The sequence below is a fragment of the Crocuta crocuta genome, unplaced genomic scaffold (assembly GCF_008692635.1).
Source record: "Crocuta crocuta isolate KB4526 unplaced genomic scaffold, BGI_CrCroc_1.0 scaffold445, whole genome shotgun sequence".
Lineage (NCBI taxonomy): Eukaryota > Metazoa > Chordata > Mammalia > Carnivora > Hyaenidae > Crocuta > Crocuta crocuta.
The window spans coordinates 1,637,985-1,649,744 of NW_027530847.1; the positions used below are offsets into that span (position 1 = coordinate 1,637,985).

General features: G+C 47.1%; 1 protein-coding gene and 1 long non-coding RNA gene across 9 annotated transcripts in view; one reads left to right on the plus strand and one right to left on the minus strand.

Annotated features, from left to right (window-relative positions):
- Positions 1–4,697, minus strand: part of RALY (RALY heterogeneous nuclear ribonucleoprotein) — a 77,236-nt gene extending 72,539 nt beyond the window's left edge. For 3 of the 7 annotated variants that reach the window (XM_077769315.1, XM_077769309.1, XM_077769312.1), the window contains exon 1: positions 4,558–4,697. The gene's annotated coding sequence lies outside the window, so the exon portion shown is untranslated. Of the gene's footprint in view, positions 1–3,133; positions 3,234–3,864; positions 4,030–4,526 lie in introns of those variants that run through there. The other 4 variants (XM_077769310.1, XM_077769311.1, XM_077769314.1 and 1 more) reach the window with 4 other exon arrangements.
- A 345-nt stretch (positions 4,698–5,042) lies between these two features.
- On the plus strand, positions 5,043–11,222 carry LOC144235729 (uncharacterized). 2 transcript variants are annotated; one of them, XR_013336304.1, is made up of 4 exons: positions 5,043–5,148; positions 5,822–5,988; positions 9,421–9,504; positions 10,525–11,222. It is a non-coding gene; the product is annotated as an uncharacterized LOC144235729 (long non-coding RNA). The 2 variants fall into 2 exon arrangements; XR_013336303.1 differs by lacking the exon at positions 5,043–5,148 and having other exon boundaries at positions 5,719–5,988.
- Positions 11,223–11,760: the final 538 nt, after the last annotated feature.

Here is an 11,760-nt window from a genome sequence, read left to right on the forward strand (position 1 = left end):
CTCCCCTGCTCATGCTGTCGCTGTCTCTCTCTCTCCTAGAAATAAATAAAACATTAAAAAAAAAAAAGAATCTTGAGAAATCTGAGAGATGTATTTAACCTCTTTGGGTCTGTTCCTCACCTACAGAATGGGAACAATAGTATATACTTCTCAGGGTGGTTATAAGAAGAAAAGAGTAAACATGTTAAATACTTGAGAGTAGTACCTGATAAATACAGTAAATGGCCAAAAACCTTACCTATTTCCACCACCATCTCTAGACTTGCTATTCCTTCGGCCTAGTCTTATCTTTGTCTCCTCCTCAACTCTCCAAATCTCTTTTCCTCCTGCCTTATGTCTGTTTTTATTGAGATCTAGGCTTAGCCAACCTCTCTGAAGAAGCCTCCAAGTCTGGGTTAGTAACCATTTCTCTATGCTCTCATAGTGCTTACCCCGATTCACATACTTCTCACATGGCCTGTTTCCTTGCCTGCCTTCCCCACGACCCTATATAGACCCAAATCCCCAAGCTTAGGACTGTGCATGTCATATGCTTACTAATTTCCCTGTAAATGGAAAACTTTCAAGTAATGAAATGTCCAATGAAACCGAATCTCAACAGGTAGCCAAAATGGGACTTTAAAGTTTCTCAACTACAAGATCCTACCAATAAACAATTCAACACATTCTGACATTATCACATTCAGGGGTTTGGACTTAACACATAGGCAATGCTAAGCCATCAGATCTTTAAGGAAAGTGCAATATGCCCCGATCTGTTTGTTGCCCTATTACTCATCTCTGGAATACTTGCCACTCCCACCCTCTGTAGGTATCAGGACAAAATTCCATCTATCCTTCACAAAAACCACATTCCACCACCCCACCACCTCCTGAACACATAGAAAGGGAAAAAGTCAAACCAAAGGGAATTCTGAAAGTCTAAATGCATTTAACTTCATCTTAACCACCTGCAAACAATGAGTATCCATAAACACCCTCTAGGAACCCAAAGCTAATCCCACTTGTGTGACTTTATAGAAAGAGGGCATAGAAAGAACATTTCATGAAGGTAATCCATTTAATCATCCTCTAAGTAGTTTTGATCCGAGCTGTCATAGCATTGCTATTCTTGATCACTGCAGCCTGATATGCCCAAACACTGGACAGTCAGAAAGGCAGGTGCAAACAAGACAAGGGTGGAGAGTCCTCTGGGTTCTACTTCAAGGGTAAAAGGTCACTTTGGAAGATACAGAAGGGGTGAGCACAGATCTCCAAAACGGGCTTCAGTGATAAGGAACTTCAATCCACAAAGGAGAGGAAAGGGGGGCAAGGAGCTTAACCAAAGGTAAAACCAGGCCTCTGTTCCTGCTCTGGGAATGCATACCATACCCTACAGCAGATCAGGGCTAATCATTTTGCTCTGGGAATGCATACCATACCCTACAGCAGATCAGGGCTAATCATTTTGCTCTGGGAATGCATACCATACCCTACAGCAGATCAGGGCTAATCATTTTGCATTTACAAAGCACCCTGAGGTCAAGGGAGGTGCAAAAGAGTGCCAGCTTTGCCAGTCACAAAAGGACAAAATATGTATAATCCTACTTATATAAGGTACCCAGAGTAGTCAAATTCAGAGACAGAAAATAGAATGGTGGTTGCCAGCGGCTGGCGGGAGAAAGGAATAGGGAGTTCGTGTTTAATGGGTACAGAGTTTCAGTTGGAGAAGACAAAAAAGTTTAGGTAAGGATAGTGGTGATGGCTGCAAAACAGTGTGAATGCACTTAATGCCGGAGAACTGTCCATACAAAAGTGGTTAAAATGGTAAATTTTAGGTTACATATATTCTTACAAAAACAAACAAAAACACCCACACCGGCTTTAAAGTTATACTGTCTGCAGTTATCAATTACATGATCCTGATCAAGTCCTACAACCTCTCTAAGCCTATTTCTTCCTCCGTAAATCAGGGCTAATACCTAATTCATACAGTTGCTCTGAGGAATGAGATACCCCACAGAAAGTCCTCAGCCCAGGAACTGGTATATGGTAAGTACTTAATATTAGCTATTATTTCTACTACTGCAATAGACTTTCAACGTCATTTCTCACAGTTCCCACACAAGCCTGTTGAGTTTACAGAAAGTAAACAGGTTCACAGGGCCACAATAAGTGGCTCAATTTATGACGCCACATCAAATCCTCTGCCCATGAAAGGTGTCCTGCCCTTACAACTTGTTAATTTGGTGATCTAAGAAAGGCAGATTCCCCAAGGCAGACTGCTGTGTCTCCATTCTCAATTACAGCTGTAAAAAGGAGATGTAAAGCAAACTCTAAAAACTCCCTCCCAGAACTAATTAGAAATGAAATCATGATTCCTGAAGAGTACTATAAACCATAAATAATCATACAATAAAAATGAGAACTAGTACACCTGTACACAAAACCTCACTTCCTTTTAATTCAAAACCTAAAGCATGGAGAGTGGCTAGACCTAAACAACGTCTTCGTGATTTAAATATACTCAGGATTCCTGGTCTTAAGGCCTGAATATGTAATTTATTGCCCTTTCAAAAGGTGGCAAGGAATGGTAGAAATGTAACTATTACTGGACTGCAAAGCAGAAGACTGGGAATCCTAGTTCTGATTTGTCACTAAGGCAGTCTGTAAATTCAGACAACTTACTTCCCCTTTCCAGTGTTCAATTAACAGGGAAAAGGGACAAGGCAAACAAAAAAGTTAGACCAGACGGTTAAGACCCCTTCCAGCTCCTACAAACCACAACTTCTAAATCCAGAATTTTGTGGGGCGCCTGGGTGGCTCGGTCAGTTAAGCGTCCGACTTCAGCTCAGGTCATGATCTCACTGTTGGTGGGTTTTGGGTTCGAGCCCCGCATCGAGCTTTGTGCTGATAGCTAGCTCAGAGCCTGGAGCCTGTCTTCAGATTGTGTGACGCCCTCTCTCTCTCTCTCTGACCCTCCCCTGCTCACGATGTCTCTCTCTCTCTCTCTCTCAGAAATAAATAAAACGCTTTAAGAAAATTTTTTAAAAATAAATAAACCCAGAATTTTGTAAAGAGGTGAGCACAACAAACCTCCAGAATCCCAAGAATTAATGCAAATATCAGGAGACTACTTCAAGATGTGGCCTACCTGACTTTTAGACACTTCCCACACCAGGATCAAACACACTGGAAAACCAGAACACTTGCCAAAGTTAATTTTAGTTCACTTTTATCCCTCTTCGTCTTATCTGAAAATAAGGAAAATAAAACCCTATTTGAAGGCAGGAGTTGAAGCACTTGACTTGAGCCACTTCCTGCTTCCCCTCCCCCACCCAGGAGCTATAAATCTAAACACTGTGGAGAACAGGCAAGGTTTGGGGGGAAGAATATGCTATAAACAAAATGAAGGATAGTCCTGTTATAATGACTTAAGCCTTCCATGAGCCAAAACCCCAGAGAATTTCAGTAGTGCATGAGACCTGGAGTCCTCTACTTTCATCAAATTCTAACGGGCAATACTAGCAAGAAATCCATAGTAATTTCCTTTCCCTCGGACCCCTCACATCCCCAGAACGGGATTTCGTCCATAGCATAGTGGACACCAGCCTAGGAGTCAGGGAAAACGGAGTTACGTCTCTAACGGTGTGACCCAAGGGTAAGTCGAAATCCTCTCTGCACTGATTACACACAAGCTCACACTTAAGAAATAAATAACAGATACTAGTACCAGGGCTTTACACCATGATTTGAAGCACATTAGTTCATCTCCCTGAGCCTTGATTTCTGCTTTTGTAAAGGGGGATAACCCCAGAAAGGCCGTCGTGAGCATTAAGTGAAATAAGGCTTAGGAAGTTCCTTGTCAAGTCCATTAAATGTTACCTGTTGGCATTAAACGCTTGTCTCACATATTAGTTCCCTAAATCCACAAACATCCTGCGAGGCGACTTTCTTTCCCCCATCTCACAGAGGGACAAACTAAAGCTCGACTGCACAGAGGGCTGCGTGAATTGCAGAATATCGCCCCAGCTCGAGGACCAGTTGTTGAACCTCTCCGAGCCCCGAGGTGTGCAAGGAGCGCGGCAACGGCAGCGGCGGGAGCTGCGGCGGCGGCCGGGCCCGTNGCGAGAGCCGGAAGAAGCCCGGGCCGGAGCCGGGACCGAGCCCGAGCCCGCCCAGGCCTCCCCAGCGCGGCCTCCGCTCCCTCCCCTCCTCCCCTCGCCCGGTGGGGCGGGGCGCGAGCACAAAGACTCCAACTTCCGAGCGGGCGCGGGCCCACCCCGCCAACTCCTGGCCCAGGCCCGGCCCGCGGGGAGGAATCGGCTAAGGAACGCCAGGTGGCTGGGGGGCAGGCGAGGATGGGCCGAGCCAGCGACCCGGGGCGGCGGGCCCGGGGGTGGAGAGGAGGTGCGGGCGGAGGGGGCCGGGAGTTACTCCCGCTCCCGGGACGCCCAGAATGGCCGAAGAAAGAGTTTCTAAAAATAGGCAGGAACTCGAGCGAAGAGGTGGGCAGCCGAAAAGGAACGAGGAACACTCCCCCGCACCTTTAAGGAGACGCCCGTGGTCCCCACTCACCCGCGCCAAGAGGTCTGGAGGAAGCCGCGCGGCGCGGAAGGAGGCGGTGCCGCCGCACTCGGGGGCGGAAGGGAGGGAGCGAAGGAGGAAGAAGGCGGCTCCGGCCGCTGCGTGAGGAGCGGAGCACACACGCGGGAGAGGCCCNCACTGACAGCCGCGCGAGCCCCGCAGCCGCGAGTCCTTCCCTCGGCCGGCACCACTGAAGGGCGCGAGGGTGGGGGTGCCCTGAACAGCTTCCCTCAGCTTGGCCCCACCCGCCGCTCCTGCTCCGGTCCCGGGCCCTCCCTCCACGGCCCTGCCTCTTTCTCAAGAGAAGGACACGAGAACACAGCGCTAGGAGTCCGCAGCCCCACCCTGACACAGCCCGGCTTCCCGGGCGCAGGGGCTTTCCCCACCCGCTCAGCCTCGCTTTGGAAAGGTCCAGAGCTTCGGCGGGGAGAAGAGGAAGGCGGGGCCGGGGCGGGGCCTGACTGGGAGGAGGGACCGAGGGGGCAGCCAGGAGAGGCGGGGCTGAGGGCTGGAAGAGAGAGACTCTCCTACACCAATCAGCGAGCCGAAGACGGGGCAGGGCTGAGAAGACGCGCAAGGCAGGTATGAACACCACGGAGGCCGCGCCGAGCCAGGAGCCAGGGCCGTGCTTGAAAGCACGGGGATGTGGGTGGAGCTAAACGGAGGCCGTGCCCGTAGGAGGAGTCAAAGGTGGAGGGAGACCGAGGCTAGGCTGGGCGAAACGACACCCTTAGCGGAGGGGGCCGGAGGCGGGGCTGAAGAGAAACCCAGGAGGGAGGAAAAATTGAAGCGGGACAGAAGGAGGCGTGCCCGGAAGCCGAGCAGGAAGGAGGAGACCCAAAGGTGGCCACTCTGGGGAAGAGCCGGAAGGAGGCGTGGCCCATAGCAAGAGCGCCTGGCTGGTGCTGAAGGTGGGCGGGGTCTGGAGACGGGGCCCAAACACGTTGGCGGGGGCTGTGCCGAAGAGTGCCGAAGAGGTGGCGTAGGGAGGAGCGTAGGTCCTTTCCCATTCAGCGAGCCAGGTGCGTGGACTGGGCGAGGTTAGCTCCTCGCAGCCTAGGCTAGGACTGGGCGGAGAGGCAGCAGTTGGGTCGGGTTTGGAGAGGAGGCGCCACTCCCACCTACAAAGGAGGTTAAATTGAAGTATGTTTCCCCTTCTGGGATGCGGGAAACGTTTGGTAACTTGATCTGGGTGGCGGTCTTCGCTTCTGAATATTTCTCCTATCGGAAACTCTCACCCAAATCGGTGTTCCAGCCTCCCCGGAACAGGCGGAAGGGCCTTCAAACAGCACACGCAGCAGGTTGCCCTTCTGCCCTCAGCTACAGACTTCCTTGAAGGCTGGGAATTGTCCGAAATCTTGTGGCCGACCTGTGATTTCATGATCGTGTTTTTCACATCGCTTCCCCCAGAACCCGCCTAAGGTAACGGGAGTCCTAAGAACAGGGCACAGTTTGAATGGAATCCTGGCCCCGCGAGACCAGCAATTATAGCTTCGCTTGTATTGTTTGATGACGTCCGTGTCTGCTCTCAAAGGAAGAGAAATCAAATTGGAGAAATAGTGATACTGAGACCAAGGCCAGGAACGTTCTTCCTCCCTCTTCTAACTTCTGGTTCCGTCTTCTGCCTCAAATCTCTGTTTAAATATCACCTCCCTCAGGCCTTTCCCACCCCACCTAAAGATGTTCTCTAGTTTAGTCTCTTACTATTTTTCCTTCATGGTATTTCTTAGTCTTGTCATTTATTAGTCCGTTGGTGTGTTTTTGTCTGTCTCCCCACTAGAAGGTAAGTTCTTTGGTTGGGTACACCAAGCATCTTTGGTTGGGTACATCACGGATACCAGACCTAGTGCAATGTCTGGCATAGACCTGGTGTTTAATAAATTACACTTGTATGAATGAATCAGTCAATCAACCAGTTAAGGAATTGTTCCCTGCCAATCTCCTTGGCTCTGTTACTGACCATTCCTGACCCCTCACCTCCCTCCCTTTGTACTGGCCTTACCATGTACACTTGAATACACCACAGTCTCTCAGCATCCTCTGCTGTAGCACATTCTCTACTTGGACTCCTCCTCCCCTTCTGCCTAGATGCCTCCTGTTCATCCTTCAAAACTCAACTGAGGAACCACCTCTTCTGAAAAGCTTTCTCTGCCCTCCCATCCGTTCCACCACCAGGTGCTCACCCCTCCCTGGGCAAGTGATAATCCTCTTTCTACTGGCACTCAGGATTATATTCATGGCTTCAAAGGTCCTACGTGATCTACTCTCTGCTACCTTTCTGCTTATCCTCTCTTGTACTGCTTGCACCTTCTCTCACTCTGCTCCAGCCATACTGGGCTCCTGGCTGTCCTTCTGACACCCCAAGCATCCTGCTAACCACAGGACCTCTGCACTTGCTGTTGTGTCTGCCTCAAACACTCTCCTCTCAGATGTGAGCATGGCTCACTCCTTCAGATTTCCACTCAAATGTCACTTGCTCAGAGAAGTCTTCCCTGGCCCACATTTAAAGTAGCAACACCTACTTCTCTGTGCCTTTTCCTGCTGGATTTTTCTTCATAGCACTTATTACCACCTCAAACACTGTTTGTTTGTTGTCTCTCTCCCATCCCCACCTTCTACTATAGTTTTTATGATCGTCACAAAGACAGGATTTTGTCTGTTTTGCTCATTCCTCAGTCCCTAGAACTAATATTTGTTGAATGAATGACTATGAATTAAACAGAGAAGTGTTAGGAATACTCTGTGTTGGGGCGCCTGGGTGGCTCAGTCGGCTGGGTGTCCGACTTCAGCTCTGGTCATGATCTCACAGTTCGTGGGTTCGAGCCCCACATCGAGCTCTGTGCTGACAGCTAGCTCAGAGCCTGGAGCCTGTTTCGGATTCTGCATCTCCTTCTCTCTCTGACCCTCCCCTGCTCATGCTGTCTCTCAGAAGTAAATAAAATATTTAAAAAATTAAAAAAAAAAAAAAGGAATACTCTATGTTGTCCAGAAGAATTCTTGAAGATCACGGTATGAAGGGAGATGTTTCTGAAGAATATGCTGGCAATACGAGCTGAGGTGGTACATTTACTAGTTGCCAGGCAATGTGCTAAACACTTTTCAAATATATTTAATTCCCATAACAGCCCTAAAGGTAGGTCCTATTATAATCCCTACTGTACAGATGAGTAGACTGTGGCACAGAGGTTACCTTTCCCAAGGTCACATAGCTACTAAGTGCTAGAGTCAAGTTCTAGAGGCTGCATGCTGAACACTATACTAACCTGCCTCCTAATTATCAAGGACCTACTATTGTTGGTCCAATAAAGGAGAGGAATGAAGCAGAAACATTCTTTTGCCTTCAGGACACGTGGTATAGGCTATGATGCCTGGAGTTGTGGCAGAATTTTTTCTTAGCCACTGTATTGGGGTTCTCCAGAGAAACAACCAATAGGATATATAGGTATAGATGGAAATAGGTGATAGGAATTGACTCACATGGTTATAGAGGCCAGGAATTCCCATGATCTGCCATCTGTAAGCTAGAGAACCAGTAAAGCCAGTGGTGTAATTCAGTCAAAGTACAAAAGCCCATGAATTAGCAATGGTGATGTCCAATGTCCTGAGCAAGAGAAGATGGATGTCTCATTTCAAGCTAAAAGCAAGTTTGCCCTCCTCTGCCTTTTACTCTGTTCAGCCTTCAACAGATTGGATGATACCCACCTGCATTGTTGAGGGTGATCTTAGTGTACCAATTCAAATGCTAGTCTCTTCCAGAAACACCGTCACAGACACACTCAGAAATGTTTTTACCAGCTATGTGGGCATACCTTAGCTAAGTAAAGTTGACACATAAAATTGACCATCAAATCCACCAAGAGGGAAAACCAGCCAAAGAAGTAAAGCCATCACGTGGAGGAAGACAGGAGTAAGAAAATTCTAGAAGAAATGGGCCAGAGACCTGCTAAAAACATACCTGAAACCTGACCTACCTCTAGACTTTTCCATGAACCAATATGTCTTTATAGTTTGAATAGTTGTAGTTGGTGATTTTGTAACTTGCAATGAAAACAGATTTCCTGGGAACCTGGGTGGCTCAGTCAGTTAAGTGTCTGACTCTTGATTTTGGCTTAGGTCATGATCTCATGGTCATGAGATCTAGCTCCTCACTGGGTGTGGAGCCTGCCTAAGATTCTCCCTCTCTCTCTGTCCCTCCCCTGCTCATGCACACTCTCCCTCTCCCTCTCTCTTTCCCTCTCTCTCTCTCTCTCAAAAAGGAAAAAAGAAGAAAAGAAAACAGGTTTCCTAACAGATGAGTAGGGTTCAATAGTTGGAGGTATAATGCCTCACATTTTTATGGGGCATTTGTTTACAGAATGCTGGGAGGTATTCCTGACAGGGAATAGCAAACATAAAGGCAGGAATGAATGTAAGAGCTTGGGGTTTCTGCAGCACAGGGTATGAGCTGAGATGGAAAAGATGAGCTATAAAAGGTAGACTAGAACTAGTATCTGGAGGAATTGCTATCTACACTCAACTAAGTAGATGGTGGTAACCACTAAAAAGTTTCAAGCAGAGGTTGCTTTAAAATGATAAAGTGTCAGGGCATCTGGGTGGCTTAGTCGGTTGAGAGTCCAACTTCAGCTTAGATCCTGATCTCCCAGTTCATGAATTTAAGCCCTGCATCAGGCTTGCCGCTGTCAGCACAGAGCCCACTTCAAATCGATCCTCTGTCCCCCTCTCTCTCTGCCCCTCCCCAACTTGTGTTCTCTCTTTCAAAAATAAACATTTAAAAATGATAAAGTGTCAAGCTTGGAAGAAACTTTAGAAGTAATCTGATTCAACTTTGGGATCTGTTCTGTCTTCATTTCACAGATGAGAAAATGTGACCTGCCCAGTGTCTCACAGATGGTAGACAAAGGAATCAGGATTTGAACCAAAGGCCTTCTGAGTCCCAAGGTATACATTCAACCACTCCCTCTCCCCACGATTAGAATTATTTCTGCCCTGTGAGCTCACCCTGAATGGGTGAATCCCTCTTCAAAATTTGGCAGTAATGTCTATAAAGCTACCCCAGCTAGGATTAGGAAGATGGATGTAGAGGGGGAGAACAGAAGGACCTAACAGTGTCTTCATTGGAGGCACAGAACGAAGGCAGGTGAATGAAGTGGAAGGAGCAGATGAGGGAGAGGTGGTAGGGAGAGAATCAGCAGGAGCTGTAGGAGCAGATAGAAATGGAGGGATGTAAGAAGTCATTGAGGAAGATTTGTTGTTAGAACAGGGGTTGAGAAATCAGATGCCTCAGGGCCAGGCAGGTACCATAAATGAGCAAAGTGAGTTAGGTGTAAGATAATAAAGAGTAATAGGGCCTGTAGCAAGCTGGGAGTTCAGGCTCCTTCTAGAGGAGGCAGCTATAGGATGGAGGTGCCCAGTATTGCCAGGTGCCAGGTTTTAAAATTAAAAAAAGAAAGAAGAGCTCTAAGTCCAAAGTTTTATATGAAATCATCTGGTTTTTAAGTGCTGGCAACTATTTCAAATTTTTTAAAACAAGAGCACTGCCCTGGACAAAAGACACACCTCTTAGGGCTGAGTTTGGCCTATGAGCTGCTAGTTCATGCCTTCTAATCAATTTGGGTCCAAACCTCCCCTCACTACCTACCAGCTGTGTGCTCTTAAGCAATTTACTCCACCTCTCAAGACTCAGGTTCTTATCTGCAAAATACGGACAATTAATTCCCCACATTATAGAGTTGCTGTAAGGATTTTTTAAAAAATAAATGCACGTAGGAGTACCTGGGTGGCTCAGCCTGTTAAGCATACAACTCTTGATTTCGGCTCAGGGCATGATCTCAGGGTTTGTGAGATCAAGTCCCTCATGGGGCTCCAAGCTGTCAGTGCTGAGCCTGCATAAGATTCCCTCTCTCCCAATAAAAGGCATCAGAATTGGTAAAGAGGAAGTAAAACTTTCACTTTTTGCAGACATGATATTCTACATAGAAAACCCAACAGACTCCACCAGAAGCCTACTAGAACTGATCCATGAATTCAGCAAAGTTGCAGGATACAAAATCAATGTACAGAAATTGGTTGCATTTTTATACACCAATAATGAAGCAACAGAAAGAGAAATCAAGAAACTGATCCCACTCACAATTGCACAAAAAAACCATAAAATACCTAGGAATAAACCTAACGAAAGATATAGGAGATCTGTATGATGAAAACTATAGAAAACTCATGAAGGAAATTGAAGAAGACACAAAGAAATGGAAAAACATTCCATGCTCATGGATCAAAAGAATAAATATTGTTAAAATGTCATTACTACCCAAAGCAATTTATACATTCAATGCAATCAATCAAAATTGCACCAGCATTCTTCTCAAAACTAGAACAAACTATCCTAAAATTTGTATGGAACCACAAAAGAGCCCGAATAGCCAAAGTAATATTGAAGAGAACGAAAGCGGAAGGCATCACCATCCCAGACTTTAGCCTCTACTACAAAGCTGTAATCATCAAGACAGTATGGTAATGGCACAAAAACAGACAGAAAGACCAATGGAATAAATTCCTAAATTCCTGCCTCCCATACTAATGCACTTTCCAGTGGGAATGATGTTCACCCCTTCCTGTCCACCATTTTGAGAATAAACTCTTTCTTGGTGCTTCCCTAATTGGGGTGAGGAGTAGCCCCACCCCCAGCTTTGACCCAAATCTCCTTCCCCACACTGGCATATAGACAGGATTCTCAGTAGCCAATAAGGGGGGAGGGGTAGGGGGTGGAGGTTGAACTTAGAGAAGTAGAAAAGGAATCTATCTGGAAGATATTAGGAGGTCAGAGAGCTGAAGTGACAGGGTCAGAGACTTAGATGTTGCTAGGATTCCTCCCTAGTCCTGGTCTCTCCTTCTCTCTGCATATAAGCTTTTCTCAAGGCTGAACACTCCGCTGCTGCAGCTCACCACTCAACTCTTAGCTGCTCCACCAGAGAGCCTGAAGCTTTGTTTCCAGTCTTAATGACAGAATTTCAGTCCTTAAGAAGGACTTCGATTGACCCAACATGAGTGGGTGCTCATCCTTAGACCAATTATCCACTGCTGCTGAGATCAGGTTACTGTGACTGGCCCAGCTTAAGCCAAGTGCCCACTCTGTAACCAATCATTGTCAATAGGGATGTGGGATGGATACAAGGATGGCATTGGAGAGGCACCTCA